The following is a 15,695-nucleotide window of genomic DNA, read 5'->3' as shown; positions in this document are numbered from 1 at the left end:
TCTTATGCATTCTCTAATTTTCTAGACTTCTTGTAAATTAAGTAATGCCCAGATGTTGAACAATAATGTAAATAATAATGTAAGCTAATGTCCATCAGGTGGTGGTGGGCCTGTGTAGTTCTCCATGCTAACAGGCTAACGTTGCTAATGTCCACCAGGTGGTGGTGGGCCTGTGTAGCTCTCCATGCTAACATGCTAACGTTGCTAATGTCCATCAGGTGGTGCTGGGCCTGTGCAGCTCTCCATGCTAACATGCTAACGTTGCTAATGTCCACCAGGTGGTGCTGGGCCTGTGCAACTCTCCATGCTAACAGGCTAACGTTGTTAATGTCCATCAGGTGGTGGTGGGCATGTGCAGCTCTCCATGCTAACATGCTAACGTTGCTAATGTCCACCAGGTGGTGCTGGGCCTGTGCAGCTCTCCATGCTAACAGGCTAACGTTGTTAATGTCCATCAGGTGGTGGTGGGCCTGTGCAGCTCTCCATGCTAACATGCTAACGTTGCTAATGTCCACCAGGTGGTGCTGGGCCTGTGCAGCTCTCCATGCTAACAGGCTAACGTTGCTAATGTCCATCAGGTGGTGGTGGGCCTGTGCAGCTCTCCATGCTAACAGGCTAACGTTGTTAATGTCCATCAGGTGGTGCTGGGCCTGTGCAGCTCTCCATGCTAACAGGCTAACGTTGCTAATGTCCATCAGGTGGTGGTGGGCCTGTGTAGCTCTCCATGCTAACATGCTAACGTTGCTAATGTCCACCAGGTGGTGCTGGGCCTGTGCAGCTCTCCATGCTAACAGGCTAACGTTGCTAATGTCCACCAGGCTAACGTTGCTAATGTCCACCAGGTGATGCTGGGCCTGTGCAGCTCCCCATGCTAACAGGCTAACGTTGCTAATGTCCACCAGGTGGTGCTGGGCCTGTGCAGCTCTCCATGCTAACATGCTAACGTTGCTAATGTCCACCAGGTGGTGCTGGGCCTGTGCAGCTCTCCATGCTAACGTTGCTAATATCCACCAGGTGGTGCTGGGCCTGTGCAGCTCTCCATGCTAACAGGCTAATGTTGCTAATGTCCACCAGGTGGTGCTGGGCCTGTGCAGCTCTCCATGCTAACAGGCTAACGTTGCTAATGTCCACCAGGTGGTGCTGGGCCTGTGCAGCTCTCCATGCTAACAGGCTAACGTTGCTAATGTCCACCAGGTGGTGCTGGGCCTGTGCAGCTCTCCATGCTAACAGGCTAACGTTGCTAATGTCCACCAGGTGGTGCTGGGCCTGTGCAGCTCTCTATGCTAACAGGCTAACGTTGCTAATGTCCACCAGGCTAACGTTGCTAATGTCCACCAGGTGGTGCTGGGCCTGTGCAGCTCTCCATGCTAACAGGCTAACGTTGCTAATGTCCACCAGGTGGTGCTGGGCCTGTGCAGCTCTCCATGCTAACAGGCTAACGTTGCTAATGTCCACCAGGTGGTGCTGGGCCTGTGCAGCTCTCCTGGCCTGGCGTCCAGCAGCCTCAGTGAACCCAGCTACTCCGCATCCAGCTGCGGGAGCCACACGGGGGGCGTGTCTCAGGAATACGGCGGCGGCGTCGCCTACGGCACCCCCTACCTGCACGGCGGTGGCGGCGGCTACGGCGGCTCCCAGAGCGCGGGCCCCGGGGCCCCAGCGGCGCTGCCCTCCCCGCTGCACAGCTCGGGGCTTCAGGTAGACATAAAGAGACCCTTGTTTGGTTGGTTGGTACGGCTGCAAATAAGATAACAGACCCTACGGTTGTGCCGTTTGTAAAATTAGCTAAGAGAGACTGTGCTGTGTGTGTGTGTGTGTGTGTGTGTGTGTGTGTGTGTGTGTGTGTGTGGAACAGGCTTCTAACAAAACGTGCCTCATTTTGGGCCCGTTTAACCCATTTTGACCTGAGATCAGATTCTAAAAATGTCTTCTACATCCTGACAGTTTTTTGAAAAAGCTATGTTTCTATGTCAGTCGTTCTTCCATTTTTCAAAAATAGCAGACCTACAAGCTCATAGCAGACCAACTTCTGTAACTGTTCCATGACAATAAAGATGATTCCGATGTCCTGACTTGTGATTGGTCCCCGCAGCCGCCCGCTCCCCCCGCCCTGGTCCCGGCGTCCTACAACGGCGGCTCGCCCGGCAACCTGTCCAGCTACAGCTACCCCGCCGGGGCGGGTTACCCGACCCAGGGCTACAGCCCCGTGGGGGGAGTGGCGCCACCCTCCTCCTACCTGCCGTCAGGCATCATCGTGGCGCCCACCCCCCTGCCTGCCCCCTCCTCCTCCTCCTCGGGGGGAGGGGGGGGCTACCAACCCTCCTCCCCCTACCACCACCACCAGAGCCACCTGGGGGGCCACGCCATCGTGGCCGCCCCGACGCCACTCAACGGCAGCTCCTCCTCCTCGCTGAAGAGGAAGGCCTTCTACATGACGGGTCACGCGGTGGCGGGTCAGCCGGGGGGCGAGATGCAGGACTCCTCCTCCTCAGCGTACGCTCATTTCGGCTATGGCGGCGGGGGGGTGGGGCAGCCCCCCCGGAGCGCGGCGGGCCTAGAGAGCCCCTCCTCCATGTACCGGATAGCGGACGGCGGCGGCAGCTTTGACTCCAGGTCAGAATACTTTGGGATTTTACGTTATTGCATGAAGACGTCCATTTCCCGTCAGTTATTAAGTTAGTCCGTCACCCCCAGGCATGACCATATATGGCCATATATGGCCTTGTGACACATTGTGACATCATCAGGGATCGAGATGTCATCAATATTAAAGATGGAGTGCCGTGATTTTTTCCCACCCTAAAACATCTATGAGGTGACAGTACTTCATTAGACACCCTGGAGTCGTTTTTATGTGCAATGGTGTATTAACTTTGTATTTAGGGTTTGATTTTTTATATGAACGTCGTATAAAAGCATATAAGTATGCAGACGTCTCTGACGTTTATAACAAACCAAACCGTTTGAAAATCGGTTGAAAATTGAGCAAGTTATGGTCATTTAAGAGTACATGCCCCATAGACACAATGTTATGTGGCCCGAGGTAAGATGGCCGCCACGTAACGACGTCGCTCTCCATTGGCCAACAGCGCGGGTGAGCTATCTAGAGTTTATACATATCTATGGTCAAACGGGCCAATGAAATAAACAGCAATATAGTGACACATCACATTATCAGTTTTTAGTCGACTATAATAATAACTGTGTGATTGACAGGTAGTTTTTAGTCGACTATAATAATAACCGTGCGATTGACAGGTAGTTTTCAGTCGACTATAATAATAACTGTGTGATTGACAGGTAGTTTTTAGTCGACTATAATAATAACTGTGTGATTGACAGGAGCGTCCAGAAGTCGGAGCAGCAGCACAGGAAGTACGGCGGCCAGCAGGACACGCCTCCCTCCTACGTGTCATCCAGCCTGGGGGCGGGGTCCCGCTCGGCAGACTCCTCCTCCTTCGCCTCGCCCCCGCTGAGCGAGCAGGGCGGGGCCGACGACCACGCCCACCACCTCCACCTATCACACTCCTCGGCGCCCGGTAAGGCCCTGATGTCACAATGATTACCTCGTCGCCTAAGCCCCTCCCCAAACTGCTATGGTCCAATCACAGCTAAGCATAACATGGGTTAGACAAACCTCTCCACCAATAGTTTTCCTATATGATAAAAAAGAAATCCAACGCACATATTTTTCCAGTGCATACGGCAGGCCTTGTTGACGGATTTGGAAGAGATTTTGAAGGTCTGGTTCCAAATTCCCTCATATTTGCATTGGAATGAATGAGTCCGGCTGGGAAGTGTCCAAGTGGGAGTGTCTAAGTGGGAGAGGGCGGGGCTGATAATCGCAGTTATAGTATAATGCATAATCGTTTCCATCTTGAAAAAAGTCCATAGTCCAACGTTTTTCAAAAATAGCAGATCTACAAGCTTACAACACGTCACAAAGGGACGTGAGAACTAGAGTTCTCAACAGGCCCGGCCCTACCTGGGCCCTCATCAAACCCTGTACACTAAGGCCCTACCTGGGCCCTCATCAAACCCTGTACACTAAGGCCCTACCTGGGCCCTCATCAAACCCTGTACACTAAGGCCCTACCTGGGCCCTCATCAAACCCTGTACACTAAGGCCCTACCTGGGCCCTCATCTAACCCTGTACACTAAGGCCCTACCTGGGCCCTCATCAAACCCTGTACACTAAGGCCCTACCTGGGCCCTCATCAAACCCTGTACACTAAGGCCCTACCTGGGCCCTCATCAAACCCTGTACACTAAGCCCCGGCCCTACCTGGGCCCTCATCAAACCCTGTACACTAAGGCCCGGCCCTACCTGGGCCCTCATCAAACCCTGTACACTAAGGCCCGGCCCTACCTGGGCCCTCATCAAACCCTGTACACTAAGGCCCGGCCCTACCTGGGCCCTCATCAAACCCTGTACACTAAGGCCCTACCTGGGCCCTCATCAAACCCTGTACACTAAGGCCCGGCCCTACCTGGGCCCTCATCAAACCCTGTACACTAAGGCCCTACCTGGGCCCTCATCAAACCCTGTACACTAAGGCTCTACCTGGGCCCTCATCAAACCCTGTACACTAAGGCCCTACCTGGGCCCTCATCAAACCCTGTACACTAAGGCCCTACCTGGGCCCTCATCAAACCCTGTACAGTAAGGCCCTACCTGGGCCCTCATCAAACCCTGTACACTAAGGCCCGGCCCTACCTGGGCCCTCATCAAACCCTGTACACTAAGGCCCGGCCCTACCTGGGCCCTCATCAAACCCTGTACACTAAGGCCCGGCCCTACCTGGGCCCTCATCAAACCCTGTACACTAAGGCCCTACCTGGGCCCTCATCAAACCCTGTACACTAAGGCCCTACCTGGGCCCTCATCAAACCCTGTACACTAAGGCCCTACCTGGGCCCTCATCAAACCCTGTACACTAAGGCCCGGCCCTACCTGGGCCCTCATCAAACCCTGTACACTAAGACCCGGCCCTACCTGGGCCCTCATCAAACCCTGTACACTAAGGCCCGGCCCTACCTGGGCCCTCATCAAACCCTGTACACTAAGGCCCGGCCCTACCTGGGCCCTCATCAAACCCTGTACACTAAGGCCCGGCCCTACCTGGGCCCTCATCAAACCCTGTACACTAAGGCCCGGCCCTACCTGGGCCCTCATCAAACCCTGTACACTAAGGCACGGCCCTACCTGGGCCCTCATCAAACCCTGTACACTAAGGCCCTACCTGGGCCCTCATCAAACCCTGTACACTAAGGCCCGGCCCTACCTGGGCCCTCATCAAACCCTGTACACTAAGGCCAGGCCCTACCTGGGCCCTCATCAAACCCTGTACACTAAGGCCCGGCCCTACCTGGGACCTCATCAAACCCTGTACACTAAGGCACGGCCCTACCTGGGCCCTCATCAAACCCTGTACACTAAGGCCCTACCTGGGCCCTCATCAAACCCTGTACACTAAGGCACGGCCCTACCTGGGCCAGAAAATGACGTCGTCGACCTTTCCTTTCCTTTGTTCCTAGCCTCCTCCTCGTCCTCCTCCTCGTCCTCATCGCGGCTCGCAGCCGAGGAGCAGCTGAAGAGCGTCGACCCGCACCTCCTGGAGCTGGTGACGTCGGAGATCCTGCAGCAGCAGCTCCCCCCGGTGGACTGGAGCGACATCGCGGGCCTGGACGCGGCCAAGGCCACGCTGAAGGAGGAGGTGCTGTGGCCCATGCTGCGCCCCGACATGTTCGGCCTGGCGGCGGCGGCGGGATCGACGCCCGCGGCTCCGTCTACGTCGCGCTGCCTGCTGCTCTTCGGTCCGCGGGGCGGCGGCCGGACGTTGCTGGGCCGCTGCCTGGCCAGCCAGCTGGGGGCGCCGTTCCTGCGGCTCAGCGGTCAGGCGCTCGCCACCGAGTGGGCATCGTTCAACGGCCACGAGGTGCTGCGCGCGTGCTTCCTGGTGGCACGCTGCCGCCAGCCCGCCGTGCTCTTTGTCAGCGAGGCCGACGCGCTCCTGTCGTCCTCCTCCGAGGACAGCCGCGGAGGCCCTTCGTCCTCCGTCGGGCGGCTGAGAGCCGAGCTGCTCTCCCAGCTGGACGCGCTGATGGCTGGGGGGGGGGGACGGGGCGGGGGACGGTGGCGGGGGGGTGCTGGTGGTGTGCTCCACCAGCCGGCCCCAGGACGTGGACGAGGGCGTCCTGCGCCGGTACTTCGCCCGGCGCGTGCTGGTGCCGCTGCCGGACGCCGGAGCCCGCCGCCAGATGGTCAAGAGGCTCCTGGGCGCCTCCGTGAGCAGCGAGGACGAGCTGGCCTCGCTGGTCGGACGCACCGAGGGCTTCTCGGGGCCCGACCTGGCCCGCCTCTGCCAGGAGGCCCGGGTGGGACAGCTGCGCGGACACGTCGGACACGTGGCGGGGGGCATGGGGGGGGACATGATGTCCCCGCGGCCCCTCGCCTACCAGGACCTGGACAGCGTCTTTTGTAAATTCCAGACCAGCATATCGCAGAAAGAGATCGACACGTACAACGAGTGGAACAAAATGTTTGGCTGCAACCAGTAAAAAAAAAAAAGAAATGAAATAAGATAAAATAAAATGTGGGGGAGAAAAAAAAGGCTTTGAAAAGAATATTCCGCCACCTCCCCAATTCCTTCTTTCCTCTCTCGGGGGTACAGACGGGAGGAGATGGCACGGGGGGGGGGGGGGGGTGGGGGGGAAAGGCCACGCAGCGCGAGCCCTGAGAGCCCTTCCCGACTCGAGGGAAGGAGCGGCGGGTTTAGGAGCACCGAGGGACCTGCTCGTGATGAGCTAAGAGTCTCTCATGGAGCTGAGATGTAATTACAATGCTTTATGCTGCTCCCTGAACAGCCAGGCCGTGTTTACACCTCGTTGTGAGCAGCTTGGCCCCAGTGTTGTGTGTGTGTGTCCGTGTGTGTGTGTGTGTGTCCGTGCGTTTGTGCGTGCGTGCGCTGTGTATAATTATGCCATTATGTTTAGTTGGCTTATCCAAGTGCCTGAAGTGGTGCTTTCTGAGTTTCTCTTTTTTTTTTTTTTCTTAAAAAAGAAAAAGAAAAATGACAAAACGTTTTTATTTGCCTCATGGCACTCGCAGATCCAACATAAAACAAGGCGGAACCAGGCAGAAAGAGCCTGCTGGTTGGTCAGTCAGGGACCAATCGGAAGGCTGATGAATGGTGAATGGTGTCGTACCTCAAGACATTTCAATGAAAAGCACTAAAGACAGACAAAGAGAATTAATGGGGAATTCGCTATGCAATGTCATCAATCCTCTAGTACAGCTGGCTTTCTCATTGGCTGACGTCGCTGTGCTAGTCCAGTTGGCTTTCTCATTGGCTAAACCCAGAGTAATCTAGTATGAGAGTGACGCCACTAGCGTTGACTCCCATTGCAACAATGGAATGCGGAAGTGCTAATTCTATCTCAATGGGATAGTTCCAATGTGTGGAACTATAGCCCACTGCACCCCGCTTTGTCTCAATGGGATAGTTCCAATGTGTGGAACTATAGACCATAGCACCCCGCTTTGTCTCAATGGGATAGTTCCAATGTGTGGAACTATAGCCCACTGCACCCCGCTTTGTCTCAATGGGATAGTTCCAATGTGTGGAACTATAGACCATAGCACCCCGCTTTGTCTCAATGGGATAGTTCCAATGTGTGGAACTATAGCCCATAGCACCCCGCTTTGTCTCAATGGGATAGTTCCAATGTGTGGAACTATAGACCATAGCACCCCGCTTTGAGGCGAGATCAAAGCGTTGTCGCCACTCTCTTACTATTCCATGCGGGCTAAACCGATGTATGTGTGCACCGCAAATATGTCCGGCCGGAAACAAACGACTCAGAACACAATAGTTCCGCCTTAGATGATTTTGGTTCCTACCTAAACTACTGCACTTAAACGTACACAGAGGCAGTTATAGCGGACCCCGCAGATAATAATGATGCAGCTGGTAATTCATTGATTTAATCAATTCTTGTTTTTATACTGAATTATGTCAGTGGCGGAAAAATTAAATAAAAATGATATAGGGCGCTATCGCTTCAACAAGGTGGGCGGGGCAAGGGCTTCAACTAGGTGGGCGGGGTCAAAGCAGGATGTCAACATTCTGTGAACATCTACAACAGATAAAAAAATAAAAATACATTTTGTGATTTAAGAGGTTTTGCCGATCAGCATGTTTTTTTTATTTGTTTTTCCCGCTTCTTCCAGTGATCATTGGATACACTCATTGACCGCCAACAGCCCCATCTAGTGGTGGCTCAGAGCGCCGTCTATATATAACTCTATGGGCGAGACTCGGATTTAGATTGAAAGCCGCTATGGCCGGAAACTGCGAGTCAGGAAGTAAAAATCCGCCGTGTAAAATGTCCCGCGATTGTCATTTAATCCCAAGGGGCCAGTGAGGCACTCCAACGTTGAAGCACTGGGCCCTAGTGGTAAGAAGAGGGACTACAGGCGGACCCGTGGATTCATGACCGGGAAACCCCGTGCAGCTGGGCTTTAACATTGAGCGCTCGGTTGCACTTCCGCATTTGCCAACCAAAATTTGGTTGGCAAATGCGGAAGTAGACGTTTTGAGACGGTTCTTCCGGGTGCTTCAAAACGCCACTGAGCAACTTCCACTGACATGAATAGCGTAGGGGGCGGAGCTTCGCGCCAGATCAGTCTCTATCCTTTTATATACTCTTATGTTTAATCCACCCAAAACTTTTGTAAGCTATAGGATCATTATCGTTTAGAGAAATGAGACGCAAATCAAGCTGGTTTTGACCAAAAAAAGAAGAATCCGAGATATTACGATTCTAAAAACTGCGTGGCTATAGACAGCATAAGACAGCGACATTTCCATTTCTGTTTTTCTTTTCCACCGCGCCATAATTACAGTTGATCTCACTGTAATCAATTGATGCAATTCATGCGATCTCGGCGCTCGGGGCCTTTGGAAAACAGACGTGAAAAGGCGACGTCGGCACCGAGTGAGTTAAGAAGGAGGGGCCGGGGAGGGGGGGAACAGTATTATCATATTTGTCTCGGCTGGTCATTCCAAGGGGACGGTCTCCATTATTGCAGGACAAACCTGGTACGTTCACCAGATATGTTCTGGAATAATGGGAGTCGAAAGTGACAAGACATTCTTCTTTCATCTTTTACCATTTTGGGTTATCTGTTTGTACCTTGACTGATTCCGATTAATGTTTCCGTCCCCGCAAAAAAACCCAGAAAACTTCAAAAACACATGTTGCTCTGTTGTGTTAGTTTCGGGGGTTGAGTGGATGAACAGGTGTTGTGTTTCGGCGCATAGGTCGATAGGGTCGCGAGGCGTATATTATTTATAAAAAATGCCCATAATAGGCGTGGTTTCTGTCGTGAAATCCGTGTCGCACGAAAGGGTCTCCACGGGCGCCACATAATTGTGTTAATTAATGTGTCGGCGCAGAGCAGCAGCTTTCTGTTTGGGTTTTTTTTCCCGCCCCAAAACAACAAAAATACTTTTTTTTTGCCGTGGACACTCTTGACTCTTAAAAAGAAAAAACTGTATCTCTCTGTGTGGGTTTTAAACTAATTGCCATACTTCATATTATTGTTCTGTTTACTGTATGTCCTCCGTTCTAAGTTGTACCCCGATTACCTTCATCTGGAGGCGTTCGTACAGAGATAGAGAGAGAGAGAGCGTTTGGGAACATAATCATATTATTATTATTGTTATTATTATAATCATATTCAGAGTGTGTTTAGGAGGTCAGCGAAGCCATTCAGTATAGAGAGAGAGTCTAAACTGTTTCTTTATCAAACTCTCCACTAGAACAAACACATTCTAGACTTTCTGCTCATATTCTATACATCTTGGACTTTACTTGGCATCAAATTATAGATATGACCATATATCCAGGCAGGGTGGGATTTGAAAAGAACAAAGCACTTGGGGGGACATTTTCTTAACCGCTTATAAACCTATATTTACACTGAATTCAGTCTGACGTGAAGCGAGGATTAAAACATAAACTCCACCAGTGATAAAAAAAAATCACACCCGTGTGAACTGAGTGGTGCAACTACACATTTATTGTGTAGTTGCATGCCTAACATCTGCCTAACATCTGTTGAGGAATAACTATAAAGATTGATTATATAGAGATTGATTCACTCTGACGTGATATCTATGATGTCAGTGACGTCACATCCATAGCAACCATGCTCGTTTTTTTGGTTGCTAACCATAGCAACCATGCTCGTTTTTTTGGTACGAACAAACACGGGTACAAAGCCAGTTGTTGGAGTGGTTTGGCCCTCGCCATCGTCAAAGTGTCCCACCCCTGATCTTATCGTTCTGCTGAAGTTGATCTGTCGTCCGTTTTGATTTGCATTTTTTTTTATCTCCTTCCTTGTCGTTGCTTGGCATCAAACTACTAAAGAATATACATTTTATGAGAAGTGTGCTAAAACATTTGTGTGTGTTTTATTTTTCTTGCTGCGATGTAACATTAGTGACCTGGTTTACCAACATTATTTTGGTTGTCACGGAAATGAAATGGTTGAATCTTTTGGTTGTTTTTATTTTGGTTGTTATTTTGCTCATCGTGTTATTTTGTCAGGTTTTAATAAAACAATGTCTTGGCTTGCATAACGTGATGTAAATATCGTCACCTAAATCAGAAGAGAAGTTTTAACCCATTTTGACCTGAGATCAGATTCTAAAAATGTCTTCTACATCCTGACAGTTTTCTGAAAAAGCTATGTTTCTGTCAGTCGTTCTTCGATTTTTAAAAAATAGCAGACCTACAGGCGCGCTATGAGCTTGTAGATCTGCTATTTTTCAATAGCTAAAGCATAACATAATGCTAACACCAAAAGGGGTTCCCGCCCAGAATGGGTTAAACTGAAGCCGATAAAGTAAAACGTAAAGGTGAGATTTTGTCGACAACGTTCACAAACAACATGGCGTTTCTTTCTAGATTATTTTCCCAGGGTATTTTATTTATTTGTAATGTTTCTTGTCGTGGAGAGGACTTGTTGGCAGATTTATAAACTTACAGCATAAAGACAATCGATGGAAGTCCTTTGGGAGGAAATATGAACATTTTTAAATGTTAAAAATGAAGGAAAAAAAAGAAAAATCTTAAGTGCAAATGGGTCTGACTCATACCTCAACCACACCCCCGCCAGCAAAATATATCCATCTACAAATGGGTCCATTTGGTTCCATTTGTACACTCTCAGAGTTAAATTAACATCGATTTTACAATATAAAGTGGGGGTCCCAGAGATAAAGACATACGTTCAATTCCCCAGCGCGCTCCCTAAAGCTAAACGACTTGAACCATAATAACTGCGTATATCTTTTCAAAGCCCTCTCTGATTTCTTTGCTCTTTGTTTTGTTGTTGGAATTTAGAAAATGCATTTTTTTTATTTATTTTTTATGCTTATTCATTCGTCCCTGGAGTTCTTTAAGAGCATTTCTACCTCGTCATGGCTAACAACACTTGAAGTCTTTCTTTGTGTGCGTGCGTGCGTGCGTTGCGTGCGTGCGTGTGTTGGGGGGAGGGGGTCTACTCTTAAATGATTGACATGGTGAAGTTTTGCACAGTCTACCTCAGACGAGCGTATCTGAAACATTCTCACCCAAACAGGCTGAACTAGCACGGATTGGTCACTCCGGGCGTACACTACTAGTGAAGGCCACGCCTCCGTCGCGGTCAGAACAGTAGTCGTGTAATATGTACGGATTTTGGGTGTTTTCTAGGGCGTGTATGTTAAGGAATTAGTCCTTCGCTAAGTCCCTCCCCAACACGTCCTTGTCCAATAGGCACGTTAGCAACGCTAAGTCCCTCCCCAACACGTCCTTGTCCAATAGGCACGTTAGCAACGCTAAGTCCCTCCCCAACCCGTCCTTGTCCAATAGGCACGTTAGCAATGCTAAGTCCCTCCCCAACCCGTCCTCGTCTAATAGGCACGTTAGCAACGGTTACTAAGTCCCTCCCCAATCCGTCCTCGTCCAATAGGCACGTTAGCAGTGCGGAGACAGGGCAAGCTGTCCTTCTCCCCCACAGAGATGTAGATGTTAAATTACGGGGATTTCTCCATATAAATAATCGATAATTCTCAGTAGCAAGAGCATCAAAATGTCTACTAAATCTAGTCAACCAGGCCTGCTATGCACTGGACACATGTGCATGACATTATTTCAATAAACTAGAAATGTTCCACGGTCATTAGTATCATTGCCATCACCTGGGTGTCGTGTAAGCAGCCGACGTTAAGCTGTGTATGTGTTCAACAACACAGCCAAAAGCTGTGTGTGTGTGTTCAACAACACAGCCATGACGTTAAGCTGTGTGTGTGTTCAACAACACAGCCATGACGTTAAGCTGTGTGTGTGTTCAACAACACAGCCATGACGTTAAGCTGTGCGTGTGTTCAACAACACAGCCATGACGTTAAGCTGTGTGTGTTTTCAACAACACAGCCATGACGTTAAGCTGTGTGTGTGTTCAACAACACAGCCATGCAATAACACTGACAGCTCTGAGGTGGCTGAAAGCTTGACCTGCATAGCAACAGTAGTTAGGATTGGCACTATCGCTATCGCTTTTTAGGAGGCGGGGTTTAGTGAAGGGCTAATTGCCAATCTGTGCTACTTCACCGTGATTGGGTGACATCGGGCTTGACACATTACACTGGTGGCCGTGGCCGTTTGTCTCTGGTGGGCGTGGCCGTGTGTCACTGGTGGGCGTGGCCGTGTGTCTCTGACTTCAAGCTTTAGGCAAACACAAAAAGGAATAAATAGAAAAAAAAAGAAAAGAAAAAAAAGTAAATGAATCCCCGAACGCAAGCAGACGAGTCCACCGGGAGAGAGAAAGATGGACAATTTGTGTCGGCTCTGAAGGCGGCCCTCAACTCAAAATGTATTATCCAATATACATTTGCTTTAATCTTTCTGTGGTCGTGTGAATGTGAATATATGTCGGGCACACTCCCCCCCCCCCCCCCCCCCCCCCAACCCCCTCCTTCCCTTTTGATTTGGTGTGTTGTTTTTTTTTTAAATAAATTGTCAGTGTATATATTTCACACACTTGCACAAACTTAAAAACGGAGCGTTAACGTGTTTCTGTTTGTACATATCTATACATAAATGATACAACAACAACAACAACAAAACAAAAAAAAACTTGCACCGCACTCACTTGTTTCTATATATGTGTGAATATGTTGCCATACTTGCAGTCAACTTTAAATGTATTTTCATGTAACCTGAGGTACGAACGAACAGCAACGTGAGACTCATTAAAGACGTTTTCTTGAAAAGATCCTGTGCATCTCCTTTTATATTTATATATATATGTCAACCTGTACATCTCCTTTTATATTTATATATATATGTCAACCTGTGCATCTCCTTTTATATTTATATACATATGTCAACCTGTGCATCTCCTTTTATATTTATATACATATGTCAACCTGTGCATCTCCTTTTATATTTATATATATATGTCAACCTGTACATCTCCTTTTATATTTATATATATATATATGTGTGTCAACTGGTCCAATGAATGGACCCATTGAGGCCTGAGGAGGCGTCTGTGTCACCGTATAGCTTCAAAACACTTGAACCTATTATTTTAAACTTCGGCTGTCGGAAAATAGCAGATCTACGAGCTCACAGCGCGTCACGGACGTGACGCGTTGTGAGCTTGTAGATCTGCTATTTAGGGCATAAGAAGAGCCCATCCCTCATGGACTTGTTGGACGGAAACACCCACATTGTCCTATCTGGTTTGTGATTGGTTGGCTGTTGGACGGACACGCCCACATTGTCTGCAGGTCCCACCACGGATTCAAAGTAACCAGTGTGTGTGTGCGTGTGTGTGTGTGTGCGTGTGTGTGTGTGTGTGCGCGTGCGCGTAACAACACATAATAATAATTAATAACCCATCCGTTTCTACATGTGCAGGGCACAATACTGGGTTTAAAAACACAGCTGAAACATGAAGTGGAGTCTGTCAACTCCCGCAATTTCCTTCTTCCCATATTGCGCTGCAACGTAACTCGAAATTCTAGTAACTATAATGCATACATCACGTGACCAGCCTGTGACCCGGCTTTTTCTTTTGCAGCAAAAGCTGTTTTCTAATTGCATGTCAACGAACCCCAGAAATATCTGTATTTGGCCACCGACCCCCATCTGAAAAACGTAGTTCCAGGGACCCCAGAAGCAAAGATTTAAAAGAGTTAAAAACATTTGCTCTGAAAGAATATATTCATATATTCATATTCATAAGATTTGCGCCACATTTTCACGATTTTCATAGTGAAAGTATAACATAATGCTTAACTCATTTTGGGCGGGAACCCCTTTTGGTGTTTTAAACATTGTTATAATTTAGCTATTGAAAAATAGCAGATCTACAAGCTTCTAGATCTGCTATTTTTCAAAAAAAAAAAAAAAATCGTGAAAATATTTATTTCAGAAAACTGGAGGATTTAGAATATTTGTTTTTAAATGTTGAGATCAGGCCAAAATGGGTTAAAACACCAAAAGGGGTTCCCGCCCTGAATGCGCTAATGAAGCTGGAGTTAGTCAGCCCTTTGTGTGCAATTAGAAAACAGCTTTTGCTGCAAAAGGGAAAGGCCGGGTTCCAGGCTGGTTCCAGGCTGGGTTCCAGGCTGGTTCCAGGCTGGTTCCAGGCTGGTTCCAGGCCGGGTTCCAGGCTGGTTCCAGGCCGCGTTCCAGGCCGGTTCCAGGCCGGTTCCAGGCCGGGTTCCAGGCTGGTTCCAGGCTGGTTCCAGGCTGGTTCCAGGCTGGTTCCAGGCCGGTTCCCAGGCCGGGTTCCAGGCTGGTTCCAGGCTGGTTCCAGGCCGGTTCCAGGCTGGTTCCAGGCTGGTTCCAGGCTGGTTCCAGGCTGGTTTCTGGCTGGTCACATGATCCGCTCATTAAAATATAACCGTTCATTTCTCTCACCGAAGGTACAAGTGGCAAGACCAAAACATGGCATTAACCCATTCATACCCGAGGACGATTCTACTAAATGTCGTCTAATTCTGAAAAGAAAACGTGTTTGTCAGTCAGTGGTTCTCAAACTATTTCATGTCAAGGACCCCAAAATGATCTGTATATATTTGGCCGCCGACCCCCATCTGGAAATATGTTGTTCCAGGGACCTCCCAGAAGCAAAGATCTGAGATGAAAACGTTCGCTATGAAATAATATACATTCAAAGATTTGTGCCACATTTTCACGGTTTAAAAAAAATAAATAGCAGATATACAAGCTTGTAGCGCGGCACTCGGTGCCGCGCTACGAGCTTGTAGATCTGTCATTTTTCAATAGCTAAAGTAAAGCATAATGCTTAAAACACCAAAAGGGGTTTCCCGTCCAGAATGGGATAATTATCTTTCTCCGTCACAAAGAATTGCAATTACGGTGAGCAGCGCTAATGGAACGCGACGGTTCCGGGGTATCATTACATGGGTGTTGGTGGAAGGCGTGGGATGGAGTTATAATTACCTATATTAGGAAGACTCACATGTTTTATGAGGGCTTATAAAAGGCTTCCAATCTAGTATTAGAGTTTCTAAATGCTTCTATCCATCCGCAGTGTGTGTGTGTGTGTGTGTGTGTGTGTGTGTGTGTGTGTGCGCGTGCGTGTGTATCTATGGCTCTGAGACAT

At 49.2% G+C, this 15,695-nt stretch overlaps 1 pseudogene across 1 annotated transcript; it reads left to right on the top strand.

Annotated features, from left to right (window-relative positions):
- Window positions 1-936: 936 nt before the first annotated feature.
- On the top strand, window positions 937-6,559 carry LOC306918548 (fidgetin-like; annotated as a pseudogene). The gene is made up of 5 exons: window positions 937-1,014; window positions 1,459-1,695; window positions 2,090-2,610; window positions 3,340-3,536; window positions 5,537-6,559. The product of its transcript is annotated as a fidgetin-like (transcript).
- Window positions 6,560-15,695: the final 9,136 nt, after the last annotated feature.

The sequence above is a fragment of the Electrona antarctica genome (genome assembly GCF_951216825.1).
Source record: "Electrona antarctica genome assembly, contig: scaffold_256, whole genome shotgun sequence".
NCBI lineage: Eukaryota > Metazoa > Chordata > Actinopteri > Myctophiformes > Myctophidae > Electrona > Electrona antarctica.
This window is presented reverse-complemented; position numbering and strand designations above follow the sequence as displayed.